The 23,867-nt window shown below is 35.2% G+C and overlaps 1 pseudogene; it reads left to right on the top strand.

Moving 5' to 3' along the window:
* Positions 1-23,239: 23,239 nt before the first annotated feature.
* LOC111740159 lies at positions 23,240-23,358 on the top strand (annotated as a pseudogene).
* The last annotated feature ends 509 nt before the right edge of the window (positions 23,359-23,867 follow it).

Here is a 23,867-nt window from a genome sequence, read left to right as displayed (position 1 = left end):
TTTTTTTTTCCTTAAAAAATGACTGTGATTTATCTCAAACCTAAAATCTGTATAGCTCTGAAAAGTTTTTACACACAATATTTTGGTGTAAGTCATTGGTGTAGACCATTGAAAAGCAGAAGTAGCTCAATGGTATTCTAATGTTCTTTATACTTCTTTAAAGTTCTGGGCACCTTATCCTGAATGAGTGAGTGGCAGATACACTATCTGATTCTAACCACAGAAACCTCTGTCACAGTAACATAAAAGGGCAATGAAAAGGGCTATGAAATCAAAGTGTGCTCATGACTTTGATGTGGGCGGAGTGGCCTGGTGCCTGTGAGTGCCAACTTCATGGTACATTTCACCACCTGTGACCATCAGGGGCCACTGATCCTATCTGCCCAGGTTGATTCAATTGCAGCTGCAAGATATTTAGGCCCAACTTAAAATGCGTAAATCTACATTCATATATGCTGTACCTGAACCCCACCCCAAAACCATCCTCTAATAAATAATTCAGAGATAAGTTTGAATGCTCGTACTTCACTCACTCTATTAAATGCAAGCTATAAATTTGTCTGATGTGTTATTTCCATGCAAAATAAAATACCTTGACTTTAAGTGTCAGTCCAATAGGATCATTGGCTGGTGATTGCCAGATTTGTACGGCATCAATCTAATGCCCCAGTACAACTGTCTGGCTAAAGCTACTATGGAACTTTTGGGGGTACTCTTCTTGCCCTAGGTCAAGTGAAAGTTCAGAGAATATTTAGTTCTGTCACAGAAACTAGAAAGTATCAAAAACTCAATCAGTTACCAATACAATTTAAACCAAAATCTGCAATTGAAATTAACCTAATTAAAATCAGAGTCTCAGTCAAAGTCAACATTTATTAATTTAATATTTTTCTGAAATTATAAATGAAACTCCTTTATGATTATTCTGTAACAGTTCCTCATGGATATATAGGCAGATTGAACCTATCTGAAGACTTCTGTACAGTGTCAGAGTATAGAAAAAGAGCAAGGAGAGATAGTTAGAAGTAAAAGGGATAAGAAGAGTGAGTCTCAGTCAGGATATATAATTTAGGTCACTTAGAGAGAGAGTAACCAGGCTGAGTCTGGATCTGAGTCACCTCGGTCTAAAGGACACTGCTCTCTCCACATATTTCTATAATTAAATCGCCTTCTCTTCATTATCTCCTGTTCAGTGCAAATCTTAAAGTGTTTTTATGTTGTTGTTGTTGATATTGTTGTTTAATAGGAATTATACTGCATTTTCAGAATCTAAAATCAAAATACAGAGTCTAAAGGATTTTAGTCTAAAGATTTTGTGAATCGATTTATGTATAAAGTTGTACCAAGCTAAAGAAATTAAATTACATATATTATCTATTTAATGATTCTTCTCTAGTGCAAAGGATAAAATTTTTCTAAAGGAGGCCTCAGAGCTGACCTTTCTAAGAACGGCACACTATAGAAAAAAGAGTATTGAATTTGAAATGAGACCTACTTAGGTTCAAATCTTGTCTCTAACAGTTATTATCTGTGTCACCATGAGTAAGATAATTAATCACCCTGAGCCTTAGTGTCTTTATTTCTAGAATGAGAATAGTAAACTGTCTTACTGGGTCATTGTGAATATTAGGGTTGTAATATATATAAGCAAAGCTCCCGGCCCAGTGTCTGACACATAAGGGCTCGAAAATTATCTTTTTCATTCTCCTGCTTCTCTCTACTTTTTCTCTCTGCCAATTATATAAAGCCATTAGTCCTTTCATAGTTTTCACAAAGCTACAGTTGATGGGATGTGTATAAATGACTGCCTTAAGAAAAACAAGTGGACCAAAAGATCTCCTGACCTCCAGGTGACAACACGGGCTCTAATACTCCAGCTGATTATGAAGAAATTCTTTTAGTTTTTCCATGAAGCTTTCCTTGACTACAGTCTTCATTAACCTCTTCTTCTTCTGCTGACCCACAGCAACTAAATCTTATATCTCACAGCACAGCACTTCATCTTACTCCCGTGGGCATCTTGGGTGACAGGTCCTGGCTTCCAAATAAAAGTGAAACTTCTTAATGTCAAGGTACAAGTTCTTCTTATTTCAGCCTTGAGAATGAATTGATATTAATCTGCCTTCTAGAACCATATTTAGTCCTGGACTAAACAATCATTTCAAGAACTCTCCAAAACAATAATGTGGGGTGTTCCCAGAAACCCTGAAAACTATCAAATTTTATTTGTAATCTCAAACAATTAAACACATTCTTGAATTAAGTACAATTTAATTATATATAATTCAAATTCTTGAAGTCTTGAGTTAAATGTAATTCTTGAAAAGCTTTTCTGAGAATATATTTGAAAGTAAGGTATGCAATGTTAATTTTCAAAGAGCTGATAAAAATTAAGTATTCTACATATTTTTATTTGGGAAGCACTAAAATGTACCTTTCCTAGGAATTAAAGTTCTTAGGGAACCCATTTATATCTGGTTTATTCAAAGACTACTTATAGAGTCAATCTTAAGAACTGTATAGTATAATGTACTCTCTCTGTTAACTTTTCTAATGCAAAAACATTGAATATGCCAAAATATTTTGAAACTAAAGGGAATTTAGTAATATTATAGCAGTTCTAGATTTTTTATAACCCAAAGGTAAATATTGTCAAAGACAGAGACGGTTATGCGATTTTGCATTATGGATCTCTTTTTCTCTGTGGAAGGAGAGGAACAATTTCCCTATGGAAAAGTAGGATAGGAAATAAAAAACAGAAGTTTATTTGTGAAGGTTGTGGTTGGAAAACTGGTCACTATTCACTTTTTGAGGTTTCTGAAAAGTCCCTTCTCTTTATTTCCACAAAGGATGAACAATAGATATCATGTGAATTGGGATATACATAATCATATTATATTTTTCCAGTTAGAAAATACTAATTTGATTAAATATGATTATGAATATGATTTGATTAAATGCGGTAGTATAATGTGTGTATATATATACACACACACATATATATTTGATATAGATAAATATATATGGTCAATTGGCATTTGTCTCCTTAATATACTTTAAAATGTTGTTCAGTTATTTCTTAATTACTTAAATGGACATCATTTACTGATTTTCTTGGTGATATTGCCTAGCAATGAACAGGAACAAAAAAATGTAGCAGGATTTTCTTCTTGAAGCCATATAAGCAAAACTGGATATTTTTAATTGATTCAAATTGTACTGAGAAGTGACAGGGATTGGAAATGACCCCTGGGAACATCTGGAGAGTCAGTCATAGGCAGATGAGCAGATGAGTGGTCTTTTTTTTTTAAGGAATCCTAAGCTTAATTAGAATCTTTCCTGAACTATTGGCATGGGGTGGGGGCACATAAATCACCCAGCATATGTGGCTCCACTTACCACTTAGTTATGTGTACCCGACATAACTAGAACAGCTCAGTTTGGGGACCCTTGTGGAGCTTCCACCCCACTGTCTGGTAATTTTCATCCCAGGGGCTTCCTTTCTCACATTTGTCAGAACATCAAGGAAAATCTACCACCCTCACACAAAAGGACTATTGAGGGGGCCATGAGTCAACTGGAAAACATACATGGCACTTTCTCAACTTGTTTCTTTCCATTGCTGCAAAATAGCACGTCTTTTAATTTGGATTTCCACTCAACAAAGGAAGGACACCACTTTGACAAGCACTTACAAGTGGGCCTTAAGGCAGGGTGGAGTCTACTTCATTAGGAACTAAATTTCTAGTAAACACCTTCCTTGATGGGCAGATCCGGTTCATAAAAATCATGCCCAGTTATTTCATGCCTTCGTTATACCTAGTTGAAATCTTGAGCCCCTTGAAATATTGAAAGGCCTGAGGAGGATGAGGTGGGGGGCCTCGTGGGGGTCCTACACTATTTACAGTGGGAGATATCCTCAGCCACTTCTTCGGGCACATGAGGTTGATTTCTCAATAGAGACTAATCGTATGCTGTGTGTCACATGTAGCACACACTTGTATCTTAATTAAGTCAATGTAGTTGACTCAAAGGGCAATGTGTAAACAATAGCTTAAAAAAAAAAAGCCCTTGGCATATTGTAAAGGGAAATTGTTTCCAGTTTATTCTTTTATTGAGCTCTGCGTAAAGTGCATGAAGAGACTCTGAAATTCTTCTTTCTCCTCGTTCTCTCTCTCCAGCTAATGCTGTTTTTCGGTCTCTGTCTGAGCTGCCAACGTACCATGAGAAATCCACTCATTGACATGACAGAAAAGGCAGTTGTACAGCAGAAATGGTACGGTCTGTTGCAATAAATTACAGGTTTCCTTTTCATGTTCTCCACAAGAGGCGGCCCTCATGCAATTAGCTACAGCTGGTTAAAGAAAGAAACCATGCATCTGTGGACAGATCAGACTGAGAACCAACTCTTATTTTCTGGCATATATCACTATAGGAACAGAAAGAGACCTGATTTTTTGTTCCTAAGCATAAGCCATTTTTAAAACTTGTACTTCCCCTTCTGAATCACCAAGACAGTGTGCCATTTGGGGAAACAAACCTACAGTCACGTTTTTTCCGTTAAGGCCACCGGTTATGATGAATAGCTGAGTGCCTTCCTCTTGATTGCTGTCTTCTTAGGCCTCACAAAATCTTCAGAGGATCTCAGCCTACTCTTAATTATACAACTGCCACTATGTGCTATTTTCTGACTGGCGATTTATATTGGTAAGCTGGAGTCCTTATAAAATGATGATTTAATATGTTTTATGCCCGCTATTTTTAAATGATAATTTTCAAGATCTAATTTGTAGTTTATTTCAAAAAAAAACTAAACATATATAAGAACTCTCAAGAATTATTCTAACTGCACCTATATGGGGCACTAGATCATATATATATTAAAAATACATTCATTTCGCTCTATTATATAGAAGATGTAAAAATAACTTAGTGTATGTACCAAATAAATTGTTTTTCCTCTCAGAGACAATCTAAAAAATATTGGTTGTTACTGGTTCAAGGAACATATTGATAAAAGTCTATATAATGCATATACATTCTAATGATCCACTTCTTTATTGTCCATGTAGGACTCTAGCTATATTTTTTCCTGCAGATAAAGTTAGCCCTAGGAGGTCTGGAACTTTCCCCAAGACCTATAATTTTTCTAAATAATGCATTTTAAAAATCATTTCAATATTTGAAAATACTTGTGTTGTCAATCCTGGTTGAAGAAAGTTACTTTATAAATGAAAGAGGGTAAAAGTCAAGAAATTATGACAAATCACAAGATTAAAATTATCCATGTTATCATCTGGAAAATTAGGGGGCTCCTATAAAGTTATTAACAATTCATTTATATGCATTCAAAAACTTATGAAAGTAGGAAGAGATTTTGCATTGGTGTCTGTTTCTTTGTTTAACACTGAAAAGAGAAATTGTAATGAAAATCAGATGTAATTACTGATCCTCTCCCCGCCCAGCCTCCAAATTGGCTTGGTTTGTTACACAGAAAAGCAGTTAAGCTACTGATGTTTAAAAGGGGGGGATAAAAAGTAAAATAATAACTTGACAGTCTAGCTGAAGATCACAGGGCATTTGTTAAGATGGCTCCAAAGGATTTGCCTGAAGATTTATTTTGGAAATTGTGCTTAAAAGTAAAAAGCCTTTTGCCAGTTTCCCTCCCTTGTGTCGCAACCAAACTTACTGTGCCATCAGAACAAAGAAAATGATTCCTGTATTTTTGTTTTATTGGGTTTAAAAGGGACATGTACAAAGTGAACGCCCTTTAAACAGCAAATCAATTTTACATGTTCTTAAGGAAGGAAAAGACCCAGAGTGGGTGCCCAGACAACAGATTTCTATCATCTCAAACCTGTAATTTACTTGAAAATGTGCGGTTTCCTTGTACTGCACTTCTAGACTCCTTGTGTAATGAGCAACTTAAGTGTGAAACAGGTCGGGGGGATGGGAATTATAAAATCTTAAGGCACACATTTGCAGAATTGTGAGAATAAGTAAGATTTTTTGAAACTTTTCAAACTCATTCTTTTTTTTCCCCTCCAGAGAGACCCCCAAGTGCCAAAAAATTGCATTCAAATGGTATCCATGTAGTAAAAATTATCTTCCAATAAAAGCAAAATCACTATGGAGTGAAAATTTGAAAAAAATTCAAATGTAAACTATTATAAAGACCTACTGGGAATAATGGCTATTGAACTTTGAAAGGAAATAGCCAATTCATTGTGCCTCGAGACATTTCAAACTGAGGAATACAAAATACTAAAATCTGTATTGATGCTTATGAAATAGCATTGGTGAGATAAAGGATCTATTCTTCTCTTTATTTTGGACTCGAAAAATAATAAATTTTCTCTACTTGGCTTTTTAAAGCATCATTTAGCCAAAGAAAGGAGAAAAATTATAAAATTTTTAAATAAGTATTATATTGCCTGACAATATCACTAATTACAAAAAAAAGAAAATTGCCTGAATGGATATCTTTTATTTATTCTTGGAGAAAAATAACACAGAGCTTCTTGGTAATATTATTTTAATTATTTCAAAGGTATTTTGATAGTGCTTGAAATGAGGTCATAAAATACAGAGGCAAAAGTCGCCAAGGCCCTAAATTCAAAACTTTAAACTACCCTTCAATAGGTTGTAGGTGAGGATTGAAGAGTTCATACCTTAACAAAGTCTCACAACCAGTCTTTCAGAGATAAGCATTGTTTGTTTATGGGGAAAAAAATGTTTTAATGGCTTATTGTTGCCAGCCACTCTTCTGGACTACATTAGTAAACAAAGCAGACAAATACACCTGCTCTCATTAAGTTTATAATCTAGCTGGGCAGACAGAAGATGTTGGAAAAGAAAAATTTTCCTTCTTTCTTTTCAAATTCTTTGGCTGTTCTAATAATCAAATTACAATAAGACAGATTAATAGGTGAAAAACAAGTTTAATTATATACATACAGGAGACTCCATAGAGTATGATACCCAAGGACAAGTTGGACAATTGAGGCTTATATGCTATCCTGAAGCTAAGGAATGGGACAGGGTCCCAGGGTTTCTAAGAGGAGGAGGATAACTCACAGGACGATAAGAAGAGCAGATGTTTGGTAATTATATGATTGTCTTGTCACATAGGTAGGTCATTCAGATAAGTTATTTCTGGGAACAGCTCTCTTTCTGGGCCAGGCCCCCTACCTACATTCTCTTAGAAGTTAAGGGAAAGGTTAAAGTTTTTCTTGAATCTGCTGGGTTTTCATTGCCTTCTGCTCAACATAACCCACATGCCAAGGTAACATATTTTGGCATCATGTATTCTGCTTCCCCTTGAAGATAAACAATAAACATAAGTAAATCATATAGAATGCTAGTGAATGATAGGTGCTATGAAAAAGGAAAGTATAGAACAAAATAAGGGAGACCAGAAGTATGTTGTTAGTATATTTAAAGAAGATAATCAGAGAAAGCATCATTGAAAAGGTGATATTTGAGCCTAGAGTTGAAGGAGGTGATGGAATTAGACATGTAGATAATCCAGTTTCTCAGCCTCAGTACTGTTGACATTGTGGACTAGATAGTTCTTTGTGGTGTGTTCTGTCCAGTAAATGGAAGGTTGTTTAGCAGGCTCCCTGGCCTTTACCCACTAGATGCCAATGGCAAATACCCCAACCCCAGTTGTAGCAACAAAAATGTCTCCAGACATTGTCAAAGGGTCAAAAGTCCCCTGGAGGGGAAAAAAATCAGTGGACCATCAGTGATGTGGCAGGAGCTTGCCTAGCAGGGTTAAGAAACAGAAGGAAATCAAGATATAGCAAGAATGAAGTGATGGAGGGGCATGAAGGTAGGGCTGAGGTCAGAGAGGTGACAGGAAAGATCCTTTAGGGCTTCATAGGCCAGGTAGATCCTTTCTCTTTTACTCTGAATGAAATGGGAAGCCATTAGGGAGTTTTAAAAGGATCACTCTGACTACTGTGTGGAGAATACACTGAGTGAGTGGGCAGGGAGATCAATTAAGAGGCTGTTAGTACAATTCAAGCAAGGGGTAATGGTAGGGCTGACGAAGGTAGAAAAAAGTGATCAGAAGCAGGATATATTTTTAGCGTAATGAATGAGATTTCCTATCATATAGAAAAGGGCTTGAGAAAGAAAGGTTAAAGATAAGCAACTAGAAGGATGAAGGTGCTATCAGATGAGATGGGAACTGCAGTAGAGTGAGCAGGATTGGTAGGGTATATCAGGAAATACATTTAAAATCAATTCTTGGCAAGTAAGAGACAGGAGAACATTTATTTTTGCATATGTCATGATATTTTAAATCAAAGCAATAACAAAATATTCACATGGGAATGTAATATTGTGTAGGAAGAGAAAAATCTTTATCTTAATCCAGAGTCTGTTTAAATGCTTCACTTTGGTGCTATAGGATTTTTCATAATGAGTATTTTTTTCTAATACAAGAATCTCAATGGAGACATGCAGTGTGTGTGTCTGCTCTATGAGCATAAAGCAGTATCTCTTGGACTGAGTATGTTCAAGGGATATCTCAATAATGCTACAAGTCATTTTTTTCTTAACTAAAGGGAACCTATAATTGTTCTAAAATAAAGAGTTATTACTCTAAAATAAGGATTATCACCATTGGGGACCTTGAGTACTAGAACTGTGTTCCTTTAAGACTTCGTTCTTACTTTGTCACAGCAATGACCATGTTGGATCACCATCTGCCTGTTGCCTCAGGTGTCACCCCCCACTGGGGGGGTGGATGACAGGACCTCTCTTTAAATGTTGCCCTAAGACTGGCACTGTTTAGGTCCTTAGGACACAGTGCCTAGGACAGTCCGGTCATTGCCTTCATGGAAGCTTTCTGCCCAGCGGGGAAGCAATCTTTAAACAAATAACTATATACACAGTTATTTATCTGTGGTTGTGGTAAATGTTAGAAAGGGAAAGAATATGTTGTACAAGAGGGATCTAGCTAAATTGGGGCGTGGGGGTCAGAAAGGCGGCTCTTCTGTGGAAGTCACATTTATGCTGAAAACATGAGTTGGAGTTAGGGGGTGGTCTGCAGAGTTGGGAAGAGAAAAAAATTGAACGATAAAGGAGTTAGGAAGAGAATTGGGGATGAAGAGTGTTTCAAAGTTAAGGCATTTAAGGGTACAGTAAATGAATATAATCCTCATAGTAGATATTCAGTTTATGTTTGATGGATGAGTTAATTCTTGGAATCCCTCATTCTGTTAGCTATACTTCATACACTTCATAAACATAGTCTCACCTGTCCCGTAAAATGGCAAGCCCCAAGTTCTCAAAGAACTCAAACTTGAGTTTGTCAGTATTTAAATGGCTACTTTGTCTTTCTTCTAAGCTTTTCTGAATCATTCTTCAAACCACAAGGCACTTGATGGCATTTGTGTTGTAAATAAGATTCCATCTCTTAGCTGCTGGTTGGCCTTAGTGGATGAATCTTTTCTAGTATATGTTGTATTTATGTGCCAGGTGAGGTCACCAATCTTTGGATGGTTTGACTATTGTTGCCCTTATGAAATTATAGCTGGTGTCTGCTTTTGTTTTGCTTTTAATAAAACCTACAGACTAGAGGTCTTTTTCAAAGTTGTATTTTTCTCTTCAGCTCAGAGGAAAATAAAAGGAAAGTGTCCTTTTATTTAAAGTATCATTAGAGATAGGTGGACTCGATCAAATGAGAAAAATAAAACATGAACACCTGTTTCGGCAGTCACGTCTTCATTCCCTGATGCTTTCATGAGAATCCCTGGGGCTCGTGTATTTATGTTAACTCTAACATAAAATGTGATCTTTTTGCACCTTGGGGTTTTAGCTCAGGGGCCAGTTTATTTCCCCCGCAAACTACATTTGCAAGCTGGTCCTTTTTAAAAACCACTCAAAGATTAAAACAAGTGAGACAAAACCAGCAGCTTGCATCCTAATCCATTCTTCTATTCTAGTCACTTTAGAACTGTTAAGAAAACAAAACAAAAAAGTGGCAAGGAATTTGCCCTACTCATTGTAAGTTTCTCTCATCACTTCTGTAATTTTGAAAATGAAATTGCCAGGATATTTAGAAGTTTATGAATTATTTAAATTCTTAAAAATTCACACATTCTATTCACATTATCAGAAAGAATTCAGAGATCCCTACTACTCCAGATAACCAACTAATTGTACACATTCAGAAGCTGTCAGCTTTTCTACATTTCTAAAATTTTAAAATCTAATTTTATCACCGAAACTCTGGGGATGGGGGGTAGGGGGGAGTAGCATTTTATATTATATAGCAAACTAAAATTAAAGAGCAAATCTGGAAAATGCAGCCATATTGTTCATTTGATCCATATTGATTGAGTGTAAATATTATGCATGCCTTTATAGAGGAATATAAAAAAACATATTACTCCTGCTTTCAGCAATTTATGATCTAACTGAAGAGATATGACATACAAAACAATGCTAAGTACTATATGACACTTAATTTTCTCTGCTGATTATGACTAGTTAAAAGAGACAAGCGTTTCTCTGAGTCCTGACCATCTTAACACATAAGGTACACCGAGACTGATGCCCTGATTCCATCTTCCCAACTAGCTCTACTGGTGTTATACCTCTCAACTTTGGAGAGCACTCAGACTTGCTAATGCCTTGCATGTTTCAACAGCTTTGGCCATGAGGTGCTACGGATAATGAGCAGATTCCAGCCTCTCCTCCTCATCATCAAGTAACCTTTATAGTACACCACAAGGAGCAGTAATAGAAGTTATCCAGACCCAAAGGAGCTGATAGAGTAAATGAAAAAGCCTAGATCAGTCATCTAAAGGTGTTTCATGTGAGTGACTTTGCTCAGGAAGTGGAAGCACAGGTAGGCGTCTGAGATATTTCAAAACCCTCTGGGGAAAGAGCTGGGTGTTATGGTCTGACCCTCAACACCAAAAGAACCCTCACTGCTTCCAAATTCTACACCTCTGAGGCTGTATTTCAACATGCCCCTAAAAATGTACACATAACAAAATTTTTCACCTAGCTTAGAAATTCATTCCTACCAGTAAGATTCTCCTATTATATAACAGCATCTACTTCACTTAGAGGTAAAATGACAAAGATGCTGAAAAATGAATGAAGAAAGCAAAGATGATGTTAGGAAACACATAGATAGTAGTGTTTACTATAGCATATTTTTCAAACTGTAGGATGAGATTCTTTAGTGGGGGACCGAATCAATTTGGTGAAACCAAATACTTTTCCAAAAAATGAAATTGAATAAGACAGAGGAGAAGAAAAGAGAAGAGAGAAAAATACCAAAGGCTACGTCATAAGACTAAGTATTATTTTATAAAAATTTTGTTTGTTTCAATTGTGTGTATATATGATTATATGTGCCGAGTAATGATGTCTTACTGTGTGTCATAGTAAAAAAAAAAAAAATTGAAAAACACTTTGTTATATCATTGCTTCAAGATCCTCATTAAGATAATTTCCTCAAAAAGCAACCAAGTTCTATTGGCTTGACACTGGGACCTACACCATAGTCATATCCTAACTCTTAGCCATGGCAGTGGCTACAGGATGCAATTTGTCCCATGGAATGAAACAAGAGAACACATTCAGACACAGACAAATCTCAGCCAGTTCCTCTGGTCAGATCACCCTGCAATACACAGGATATTTGTTCTTGCTTCGTTTGGAGGGGAGGTATTTATGTGTACACTCATTGAGCAGGCTCTGCACTGAAACTTGACTTCATAATACTATTATAACAACAACTAATATGAACTGAGCACTTAATCCATCCTTTATAAACATTATCTCATTTAATTTTTACATCAATTCTATTAAGAAAGTTCTAAAATTATCCTTATTTTTAGATGGCAAAATTGAGATTCAGAAGGTCCAATAATTTGCTCAAGATCCACAGGATGGTAGAGCCAACGCTCAAATGGAGGTCTGTTGGGGACAATACTGTCATCATTTGTGGTGTTCACATAAAATAGACCATTCACTACTCAAAAACCTCTTTTATTTTTTTTGCTTGCTTGCCAATTGATCATAAAAACAAACATTCATAGATGTCTTTTTTATCTTTTACTGCCATTTAAAAATACTTTCACTAAATTTCCACCCTGAAGGCCACTGAAATTTTTCAATAAACTAAGAATCAACAGAGAACATTAATTCATTGATGGATAAACTTAACTAATGTACTTCACAGTGATCATCGATCTCTAGGCTGTACTCATCTGAATACAGCTCACCTCATGTGCTTGGAGAAAATAATTTGGTTCGTAAGGGAAAACAAAAAGGTTTTAAACATCTGTTATTTTATTTTTCCTCTGCATTAATTCTTTAAATAGATTTATTAATAATAATTACATTTATTAATAATAATAGTTCTTTTAGTTCTAAAGTTAGCAGCTGCAGCTCTCTCTTTTAAACTTCTCTTTATACTTTGAATCTTATGCATAATTATTTATTCCTCCTAGTTTTTCCTCATTTTAAAAAGATGCCTTCAAGTTCTAATTTTGTTTTGTAGGTATTTGGAGATCTAGTTTACTTTGAAACAATGAAGCAGACAGAATCCCCTGAGGGCAACTCATTGAGAACAGGGAGGTCCTAGTGGCACAAATAAACTGGCAACAAATCAATAGAAACAGAAGAGGAAAGAAAACAATAATTAAAACATTCTGTCAAAAAATAGAATAGTAATTAAAAGAGGGAAACTATTGTTTTGCCCTACTAATTACATTCAAATTCTCAATAGATTGCTGAAGACCATAAAAAAAGAAAAAAAAAAAACCAACTTTGTCTTTTACAAAATTCCGGTGGTCCTTGCTAGGTTGCCAACACAATGATTGTGTCACAGGTATTTTCACCAAAAGAGGATGGGGCAAAAAGTAAAATGTTGCTCTGCCTGTCATATAATATGAATAAAACCTTTTATATGACCACTGTGGTATGGCCCATCCTTAATCATGGTACATATGTTTATATGTGCACATAAGATGATGGATGAAGATGATGAAGATGAAAGCTACTCTATTGAGTACCATGTAACAGGCACTTTGCTAAGCACTTAACAGTATTATCAATTTAATTCTCAAAATACATTTAATACTTAGGTAACTATAGTAGTCCCCTATTTTATAGTTGAGTAAACTGAGATGTAGAGAGTTAAAAAAAATCTTGCTCATGATCACACAGCTAATAATTGGAGCAACCAGGATTTGAATCTACTCAGATTCCAGAGACTGTTCTCTGAAAAACTCATGATAAGGCTGCAGAAGAACCAGCTACATATTACCTCTGCCCTTCACTAATCATTGCTAGACCCAGGTAAGTAACTGAGTATTCATTTTATGGGTACTCTGATTTCAAAGCTTTAAAAATGTATGGGGGGAAAAGTATGCCTTATAACTCTTTCAAGAAGTTTTGCTGCAAAAAGAGAGAGAAATGAACCTTAGTTGGTAGGAAAAATGTAGCCAAGAGAAAGTTTAAAATTACAAGAAAGAACAGCATGCGTAGATACTGGAATGATTCAGTGGAGGGAGAATATTGAATGATGTGAGAGAAAATGGAGAATTTCTGGAGTGATTCCTTTGAGTAGGTAAGAGGAAATGGAAATTAGAGTAAAAGTCGGGCGATTGGATGTGAGGAGAAGTACAGTGAATTTGATGACAGTAACAGGCAGGGAGCTGAATCTATGGTGCAGATGGTGGGTATGTGGGCGGATATAGTAAAACGAGTCTGCGAAAATTGTTATGATTGAGAAATTTCAAAACTTGAAATACTCAATTAAAAACAGCAGAAAATCTCCATGAGTAGTTAATGTTTTTTTTAAAACAACAACAAACAACAACAACAACAACACCACCTTAAAAATTCATACAGAAAGTATTTTCAGGTGAAATGGCATGATGTCTGGTATTGCTTTAAAATACTCCAGGAAAAAATTTTAAAAGCACATCTCAGAGTTAATGAAATATGGCAATAATAATGCCAACCAACATTCATCGAGTACTCAACGTGAGCCACTGTATTAAATGCTTTACAACCGAGCATGAATCCTAACTCTCCTGATTCTGTTCTCATTTGCTTCCATTCACTCAGGAAGTTAAGAGGGACTTGATTTGGCATTTCCTATCTTATCATGTAAACAATTCACTCCTAGACCCACAAACCTCTTGACTGTGCCCTGGAAACCACCAGTGAGTATAGAGTGAGACAATGAAAAACATTTCCCTACCCGTAGCTGTGTTGCCGTCACAGGCTGACAGCACTTCTTATACTAAAAACATCCAAGTCTTTCTAGCTTGGGCAATTCCTTAACTTTCAGTTTTCCTACTTCCTTGTTTTACTTTACTTGTCTGAGGTTACAGAGACACTTGTATGGAGGCAGGGAACAGTGTTTCATTCTGGGGTAACTGTATTAATAAATCCATATCTACATATAAGCAGCATGATAATGTTATTAACATAGTAATTTGTGTTTTTCCATTCTTGGTATTTTCTTTTGCATCTTTGTCCCTGAGCCCTCTCATTTAGTCCCCTAGGTTGGTTCACATCCACTTCTCAAAGAAGTGATATGAGTACAAAAACCAGAGAGAAAAAAAGAATCCATTTTCTGGAGATTGAGTTGCAGAAATATAGACCTATAGGGGGCAAAGGGTGGATTTCTAGCACAGAAACAACTTGGATGGAGCCTGGAGAGGAAGGACAAGTCCTCCGGTAGGCATGAGACAATTGACTTCTAGACCCACAAGAAATGACTTGAGATGGGGCAATTGGGTGGTAGGCAAACCAGGGAAAGAAGGGACTGACCGAGGCGGGTTTGAAGATACAGAAATGTCAGAGAAGCCATGTATTAGCTGCCATAACAAATTACCACAAATTGGATGGCTTAAACAGCAGAAATGTATTGTCTCACAGTTCTGAAATCCAGAAGTGAGGCAAGGTGCCAGCAGCACTGGTTCCTTCTAAGTGTTGTGAGAGAGAATCTGTCCCAGACCTTTCCTTTGTCTTGTAGATGGCCATCTTCTCTCTGTCTTTTCACATCATTTTCCCTTTCATAAGGACATCAATCATATTGGATTAAAGCTTACCTTATTGACCTGGCTTTAACTTTATTACCTCTGTAAAGAGCTTATCTCCAAGTAAGGTCATACAGATTCTGCGGTACCAAGGTTCAGGACTTCAACATATGAATTGTTTGGGGGTGGGGGACACAATTCAACCCATAAGCTGGAATATGGGAATTTTCTTGAAGGAACCCAATGGATATGCCCCATAATAGCAGCCAGCTTCCCCAAGAAACCTTCCATCACTAGAGCCCTGGAGTCACGTGGGAGCTGATTCAGCCTCAGCTCAAGAGTGGGCAACTCACTCTTCTCATCCACTCCCTGGGCCACACTATCTGTCACTTTCATTATCATCTGGTGATTCAGTTTCCCTTTGTCCAGTGGGACAACTGCAGTGGGCACCCAGCAGGAATCACACCAGTCTGTCTTCTAATACTTGGAGCTACCTAATCCTCTTGAATCAATCCACAACAGATTGAGTCAGCACATCAGGTCAGTAGGGTCCTGGCTATGTGGCAGCAGGTGGCCATGTAAAGGAAAAGTCCTTCTATCACTACCGCGGTGGAACTGCAGAGCACTAGCTAGCAATGCCATCAGTAGTGGAGCGGTGCTAAAAATTATTCCTAGAACATGTAATATGCAAAATTGAGATAATTTATTACATATATCTTCACCTATAAAGTTTTCCTTTTTATGATTCTGTGCCTAGCTTTAATAGTTAGGGGTTAAGTAAAAAGTTTGAGAGTCTGTCCTCTAATTCCTAACTGGATTCCAAATTTTCATTGCAAGGTATGAGAACAGTATCAAACACAAGGACAGAATTACCAAATATGTAGGTTTTGCTTTTTAATTTTATAGGAGGAAATCCCTTAATCATCACACTCCATATAAAATAATAAATGCCCTATAATGACATGTAATAATATATAATGATAAGTAATATTTAGTTTTATGGTTTTCTCCATGAATTCTAAGGTCCTGGCTGGAAAACTCAAAAGGAAGCTTGAGTGTAATTTGCTTTTCTTCTTTGAATAATATTAGTAGACAAACTTTGAGGACAAATTTGGTGAGCTCTACAAATTAAATCACATTTTACCCCTAATTCAAACCAAATTAATACAAGTCTTAAAGGACAGGACGTGAGAGGGGCAAAGAAAGTATCTGAAATCCGTTGAATTTAAGAATTACTTCTTCACTGCAGTGATGACTCTGATGTGTCAATTTCCATCTGAGAGGGAGGTTCAGAAGCCTTGTCAACTATTCTCAGAGGCATCAGTGCTGCTGTGGACAAAAGACTTACAAAAATGCTGGGCATTTTTAAATGGTATATTCAAATAGAAGAGAAAATCTAATCATTGTCTTGTATTAAAGTAGCTACGTGACCACACCTCAATATAGATGAAATAGTATGAGAGAAGACCCAAAGAACTAAAATTTAAATTTTATTTATAGAACTGTATTTTACCTCTACCTTTTAAGTAAACTTTTCATTCATGTATACTATCCATACAGATAAGTGTACAAAACTGAAGTACACACCTCAATAAATTTTCATAAAGTGAACATATCCATGTAATTAGGACCCAGATCGAGAAACAGAACATGACCAGCCCCACCCTGAAACTCTCTCTTGCTCCCTTCCAGTCATTATACCCTCAGCATAGTCACTCTCCTGACTTCCATCCCCATGGAAGAGCCAGTTTTGAAAATTATGTCAAAGAAATAATACAGATAATACTCTTTACATCTGGCTTCTTTCACTCAACATGATTTTTGTGTTTCAGTCATATTATTGCATGTACTCTACTCATTTTCATTGTTGTATAGATTTTGATTGTTTGACTATACCATAATTATCTATTTTATTGTTGATAGACATTTAGATTTTTTCTAGCTTTTAGCTATTTTGGGTAGCATTGCTATGAACATTCTTGAGTGTCTTTATATCTATTTTTGTATATATCTCAGCCTGTCTGTCTATCTATCTATCTATCTATCTATCTATCTATCTATCTATCTATCTATCTATCATCAATTTATCTATCTAATCTATCTAAATCAGTTGAGTATATATTGAGAGTAGAATTCCTGGGTTATAGGTTATGTGTCTATTCAATTCAAATACATACTGCCAATCAATTTTCCAATGTGGTTGTTGTATCGTCTTTATTTTTTCGATTTAAGTGTTTAGAAAATGTTCTGTTTGAGAACTGATTTTGACCTTTTCAGGAAATAATTTGATCATATACCAAAAATTTTGCCATTGCAAACTGTGTATCAGAATAAATTACAAAAGATTCTATCTAAGAAAACTATTTTAGAAATTTAGTTTTCACAAGACACAGTAAGAAAAATCAGAAAGTTAAGGAAAAGGTAAAGCATATAAAGCAATAATGATAATAGCTGAGATGGTTTTTTAAAAATAAATTTATTTATTTAAATTAGTTTCAAGCATACAGTACATTGGTTAGACTGAGATGGTTTTTATTGAGTTGCTACTGGCTCTCCTCACAAAGAAGACCGGAATTTCCTATGGAAGAGAGATGCAGCTTATTTTTCCCTAACACTCCAGCATGGGTGTCCTTGTATCTCATTGGGCTAAATGCCCACTTCTGAATTGAGCCAAATGTCTAGCCATTCTGAAGATTTGAGTGGAGTCAGGTTACTCCAACTGGCATAGATATGCTACATCTGCTATGCCGTTTAGTGCTGTATCCTCAGTCTTTAACACAATGTGTGGCATATATTAGGTGCTGAATATATGCTTGTCAAATGAACACCAATTATAAATGAAAATAACTTCAGGGGGAAAAAAAAACCCATCTGATTGGGAAAGATAAGCCTAAAGATTTATACTACCGAAATAGTCAGATCATAAAACTGTATTCTCTGTCTGTCTGTTCTTCAGTTATACAAGTGACTTGGAATCAGCTAGGTCACCCTGCCCTTCCAGCTTTAAATGAGTTGGCTCAAACCATCAAACCATCACCTATGGCCTGGGAAACCCAATGTTTATCTCAATCTTGCCTTAGAATCTTAAAGGAATCTCTATTTTTGTTCATCACTGATAGTTTTATATACCCAGATCTACTGGATCGGTTCATCTTGTGAATCATCATGCTTATTCTATGTGCTTTCTTTTTTTCTATAATGTGCAGACATGCACTGGACATCGGCCTGATTCCTTTGTCTTCAAAGTACCACCAGTGCAGAACAGTATATGCAGCAAATTTTTACTAAGGTCACTGAACCACAGACAACTTATAATTGACTAGTAGACAGCCTCATTTTAGAATGTCTCAGACATCTCGGCACCAGAAATCTCACTAGCTACTGTTTCTCAGTAGATACTTTCCTCCATGAGTTCTAACCTCCTAGTTAATTGCTCAGTTTTCCCTTCTTTGACCTATATTCTCCCACTCTCATCTTTCAAATACCTGTTAACTTTACATGCAAAGAATTTAAATTCTCTGGATCGATCCATTGTAAAGCTCTTTCCCACCTTAGAGTCTACCTGTCATAAAATAGCCACAGTAATCTTAAAATGTAAATTTGATTATGTCACTTTTCTGCTTCAAACTCTCCAACAGCATCCTTTCACACTAAGATTAAAACACAAACTGCTTGCCAGTGCTACTGAGCCTTACGTGCCCTTGCCCCTCATTGCCTTCCATTCTCCTTGCTTACTAGGCTCCACTTGCCCTGGTTTGCTTGTTATTCTTTAAAAATACTAAGTTCATTTTACTTTAAGGCTTTTATCCTTCTGTTTAGATCTTTACTTACTTCTCTCTTTCATCATTCAGGGCCTAGTCAAATGCCATCTCTTCAAAGAGGCCTTCAGTGAATTACCTATATAAAGTTATAACCCCCTTCTCCCATTTTCTCCATTGTTCTCACAATCATCTGCAATCATGTTATTTATTTAAAGATTTATTTACTTATCATCTCTTTCCCCTACTAGAATCAAAGTGCCATATCTCAGGGCTTAAAAATGTAGAGACAGAACCTGGTGCACATAAGCATTCCCTACATGTATGTTGAATTAATGAATGAATGAGTGGGGGAAAAGTCTCTTAATGTCACTCTCTCCTTACTGAGCTTGTAGTTAGGACTTTAAATATCTACATTTGAAGAGGCCAATCAGTGTAACTGGCTAAAAAAAAAAAAAATCCAAAGAACAAAGGTAAAGGCATTATGCTTCGTGATTTCAGACTATATTACAAAGCTACAGTAAATAAGATAGTATGAAAGTGGCACAAAAACAAACACATAGATCAATGAAATATAATAGAGAGCCCATAAATAAATCCATGCATATATGGTTAATTAATTTACCATAAGGAAGCCAAGAATATAAAATGGGAACAGCACAGTCTCTTTAATAAATGCTGTTGAGAAAACTGGACAGTCACATGCAAAAGAATGAAATTGGACTACTATTATATATGATATACAAAAATAAACTCAAAACAAAGACTTGAACATAAGACCTGAAACTATAAAACTCCTAGAAGAAAACAGGCAGTAAGCTCCTTAACATTGCTCTTGGCAATGATTTTTTTGTAGTTGAGATCAAAAGCAAAGGCAACAAAAACAAAAACAAACAAGTAGAACTACAACAAACTAAAAAGCTTCTGCGCAGCAAAGGAAACCATTAACAAAATGAAAAAGCAGCCTACTGAATGGGAGAAAATATTTTCAAGTCATCTACCTGATAAAGAGTTAATATCCAAAAATATATAAAGAACTCATACAATTTAATAGTAAAAAAAAAAAAAAAATTCCCACAATATATCAGAAGTTGTCAGTAGCAAACTAACACAGTGCTTGAAGGTAAATTTAAAGCATTAGCTGCTTATATTAGAAAAGAAAAAAGATTTCAAATAGGTGATCTAAGTGTCTACATTAAGAAACTAGAAAAAAATAGTAAATGAAGCAACAATTAAACAAAAGAAAAGAAATAATAAAGATCAGGGAAATAAAGAAATCAGTGATATAGAAAAAAGTAAAACAATAGAGAAAATCAATAAAAACAAAAGCTGGCTCTTTGAAATTATTAACAAATTAATAAAACTCTAGCTCGGGTATTAGTAAGCTATGGCCAATGGACCAAGTCCAGTCTCTCACTTGATTTTGTATAGTCTTCAAGCTACAGATAGTTTCTACATTTTTGAAAGGTGTGGAAGAAGAGGAGGAGGAAAAAGAAGAGGAAGCCTGAAATAGTTACTATTTAACATCTTAGAGAAAGAAGTTTGCCAACCTCTGAACTAGCCATACAAATCAGGAACTAAGAGAAGACACAGATTGCCAATGTCAGGAATGAAAGAGAAGATATCACTACAAATTCTACAGACATTAAAGAGATAATTGGGACTGTTATGAACATCTTATACTGATAAACTATATTTCAATAATTTGGAATAACTTTTAAAACTCCTTAAAAGACACAAACTATTAAAGCTCACTTAAAACAGAAATAAATCATTCAAATATCTATCAAGAAGAATGAATTTGTAGCTAAAAACATCTTTCTATGAACAGAATTTCATGCCCAGATTAAATAGTTAATTCCAGTGAACATTTAAGGAAGAAATAATACTAATTCTCTATAAACTCCTAGAAAAATAGAAGAGGATGGAATCCTTTCTAACTCATTTATAATGCCAGTATTACACTGATCCAATACCAAAGATTTTATAAGGAAAAAAACCCAAAGAATATTAAAATAATGTACTAAATCCAAGTGTTGTTCATTTCAAATATTCAAGGTTTGTTTAATATTTGAGACACAGTGAAAGTCAGCAAATTAACAGGCCATAATGAAAGATACACTAGAGGGGAGACGCGAGGAGTGGTTCAATGGGTGTGATGTTACACTTATGCAAGATGGGTGAGTTCTAGAGATCTGCTATACGACATGGTGCCTATACTTAACAATAAGGTGTTGTGCACTTGAAATTTGGTTAAGAGGGCAGATCTCATTTTAAATGTTCTTACTGTGAAACAAAATAAGAGACACAAGGAAACTTTTGGAAGTGATGAATATGCTTACTACCTTGATTGGTGATGGTAACACAAGTATATGCATATGTCCAAACTCATCATATTGTGCATATTAATTATGTGTAGTTTTCTGTATACCAAATATATCTCAATAAGGCTGGGGAGGGGAGGATACTATGTTAATATGGTCCTCTCAATAGACGCACACACAAAAATTTAAGAAAGTTAACACCCATTTTTGATTTAAAAAATTCAGTAATTTCAAAATGCAAGAGACCTAATAAGGGACATCTACAAAAAGAATATGCAACTAATAGTGTAAGGACAGACATATAGATTGCTAGAATTGAGTAGAGAGCACAGAAATAGATCCACACATATATCATCATCATCATCATCAATTGATGTTCAGATCTGAGATAATTCAACCATGAAAGAGTGGTCTTTACAAAAACTGATGCTGGAAAAATGGACAATCATATGCAAAACTATGAGCCCATTCCTTATTTCATGTCACCTACAAAAGTTAATTATAAATGTATCCTAAACCAATATGTAAGCATTAAAACTATAAAACCTCTGGAAGAAAATACAGGAGAAGATCATAGTCATTTTGCATTAGTCAAAGATTTCTTAATTATGACACTAAAAGCATGAGCCACAAAAATATACATATGGACAAATTGAACTTATTCAAAATTAAATATATCTCCTCTTCAAAATTCATTCTTAAGAAAAGGCAAGACACAGGCTGGGAGAAAGTATTTGCAAACATATATCTGAAACAGACCTACTATCCAGATTATATAATGAATTTTTGTAACTCGCTGATATGACAGTCAACCTGATTTTTCAAATGGGCAAAAAAACTGAACATTTACTTAGTCAAAGAAGGTATATTATATCAAACGAGCACATGAAAAGATACTAAACATAATTAATTACTAGCAAAATGCAAATTAAAATTACAATGAGATACTTGCACACCCATTAGAATACTGAAAATTAAAAAGATTAACAATCGCAAGAAGGTGAGAATGTAGAATAAGAGCTCTCATACTTTGCACTTAGCAATGCAAAATAGTACAATTACTTTAGAAAATAGTTTGGCAATTTCTTAAAATATTAAACATATTCTCATTTTACGATCCAGAAATTTCACTGCAAGGCATTAATCCAAGATATATTAAAAACATATGTTCATTTAAACACTTGTACTAAAAATCATGACAGCCAAAAATGTAAAATAATCCAAATCTCCATAACTGGTTAATGGTTAAATAATAGCAGTAAAAAAGAATGAACTACTGAAACACACAACAATATAAATGAATTTTGAAAAACATTGTGCTAAATGAAAGGAAAGACGTCATACACAAAATACTATATATTGTATAATTCCATTTACGTAACATCCTAGAAAAGCCAAAACTATAGTGACAAAAGCAGATTAGTGTTATTCAGGAGCTGGATCTGGGAGGGGTGTGATGAGTGCAAAAGGAAACGTTTTGGGGGATGCTAGAAATGTTCTATAACTTGATTGCATTGGTGGTTATATAATTGTATACATTTGTCAAAATTTATTGAAATGTATACTTAAAATAGATCAATTTTCTTGTATCTAAAAACATACAATAAATCGTTTTTTAAAAATCATAAATAAGATACTTTAATAACAATACGGAAAATTGTATTAATATTTACAGGATACTTCTGAAATTTTATAAAGGTTGAAAAGCATGATCTGACCTAAGGTTCTATCTTTTGAGTTCCAAAATTAGTCACTTGCTTTGTTCACTTTGTTAGAAGAAAAAATGGAGTTAAAAATTCACATCATGGGAGAACAGAAAGCAGTTAATAGGTCATTTACATTATGAATAACCACTTCATAGAGAATAAAATAGGCTCAGACCATAAAAAAGAAGATCTGCCATTTTTGACAACATAGATGGACCTTGAGGGCATTATGCTAAGTGAGTTGAGTCAGACAGAGAAAGACAAATATTGTATGATCTCACTTAAATGCGTAATCTAAAGAAACAAAACTCTCAGAAACAGAGATCAGATTGATGGTTGCCAAGATGAGAAGTAGAGGTAAGCAGTGGGTGAAGGTGGCCGAAAGGTGCAAAATTCCAGTTATAAAATAAATAAGTCCTGGGGGGGTCTACAGCCATGCCACCCTGAACAAGCCTGATTCCATCTGATCTCAGAAGCTAAGCAGGGTCAGGCCCGGTTGGTACTTGGATGAGAGACGGCCTAGGAAGACCAGGTGCTGTAGGTGTAAAAAAGGGATTGTAAACTGACAAGTTCCTTGCAATCTGCGAGGTCAACCATAGGTTGCCTTGCCTAAAATAACTAACTAACTAAATAAAAATAAAAACTAAAAAGTAAATAAGTCTTAGGAATGTAATGTACAATATGGTGACTATAACTTATCATATTGTATATTTGAAAGATGCTAAGAGTAAATCTTAAAAGTTCTCATCGCACACAAAAAAATTCAACTGAGGTGATGAATGTTAACTAAATATATTGTGCTAATCATATCATAATACATATATATATCAAGTCATGTTGTATGTCTAGAATTTATATAATGTTATATGTTAATTATATCTCAATAAAAACTGGAAGAAGGAAAAAGGCTCAGAAAGATTAAGCAATATTCACAGGAAAGCCAACTGTAAGTAGCACAGGAGATAATCCAATTCAGCCTAAAGTTTGCAGACACCAAGCTGGTACTCGTTCCTCTTTAATATGCTACCTTCATATGACCAAGCCATCCAAAGA

The sequence above is a fragment of the Pteropus vampyrus genome, unplaced genomic scaffold (genome assembly GCF_000151845.1).
Source record: "Pteropus vampyrus isolate Shadow unplaced genomic scaffold, Pvam_2.0 Scaffold58, whole genome shotgun sequence".
Classification (NCBI taxonomy): domain Eukaryota; kingdom Metazoa; phylum Chordata; class Mammalia; order Chiroptera; family Pteropodidae; genus Pteropus; species Pteropus vampyrus.
This window is presented reverse-complemented; position numbering and strand designations above follow the sequence as displayed.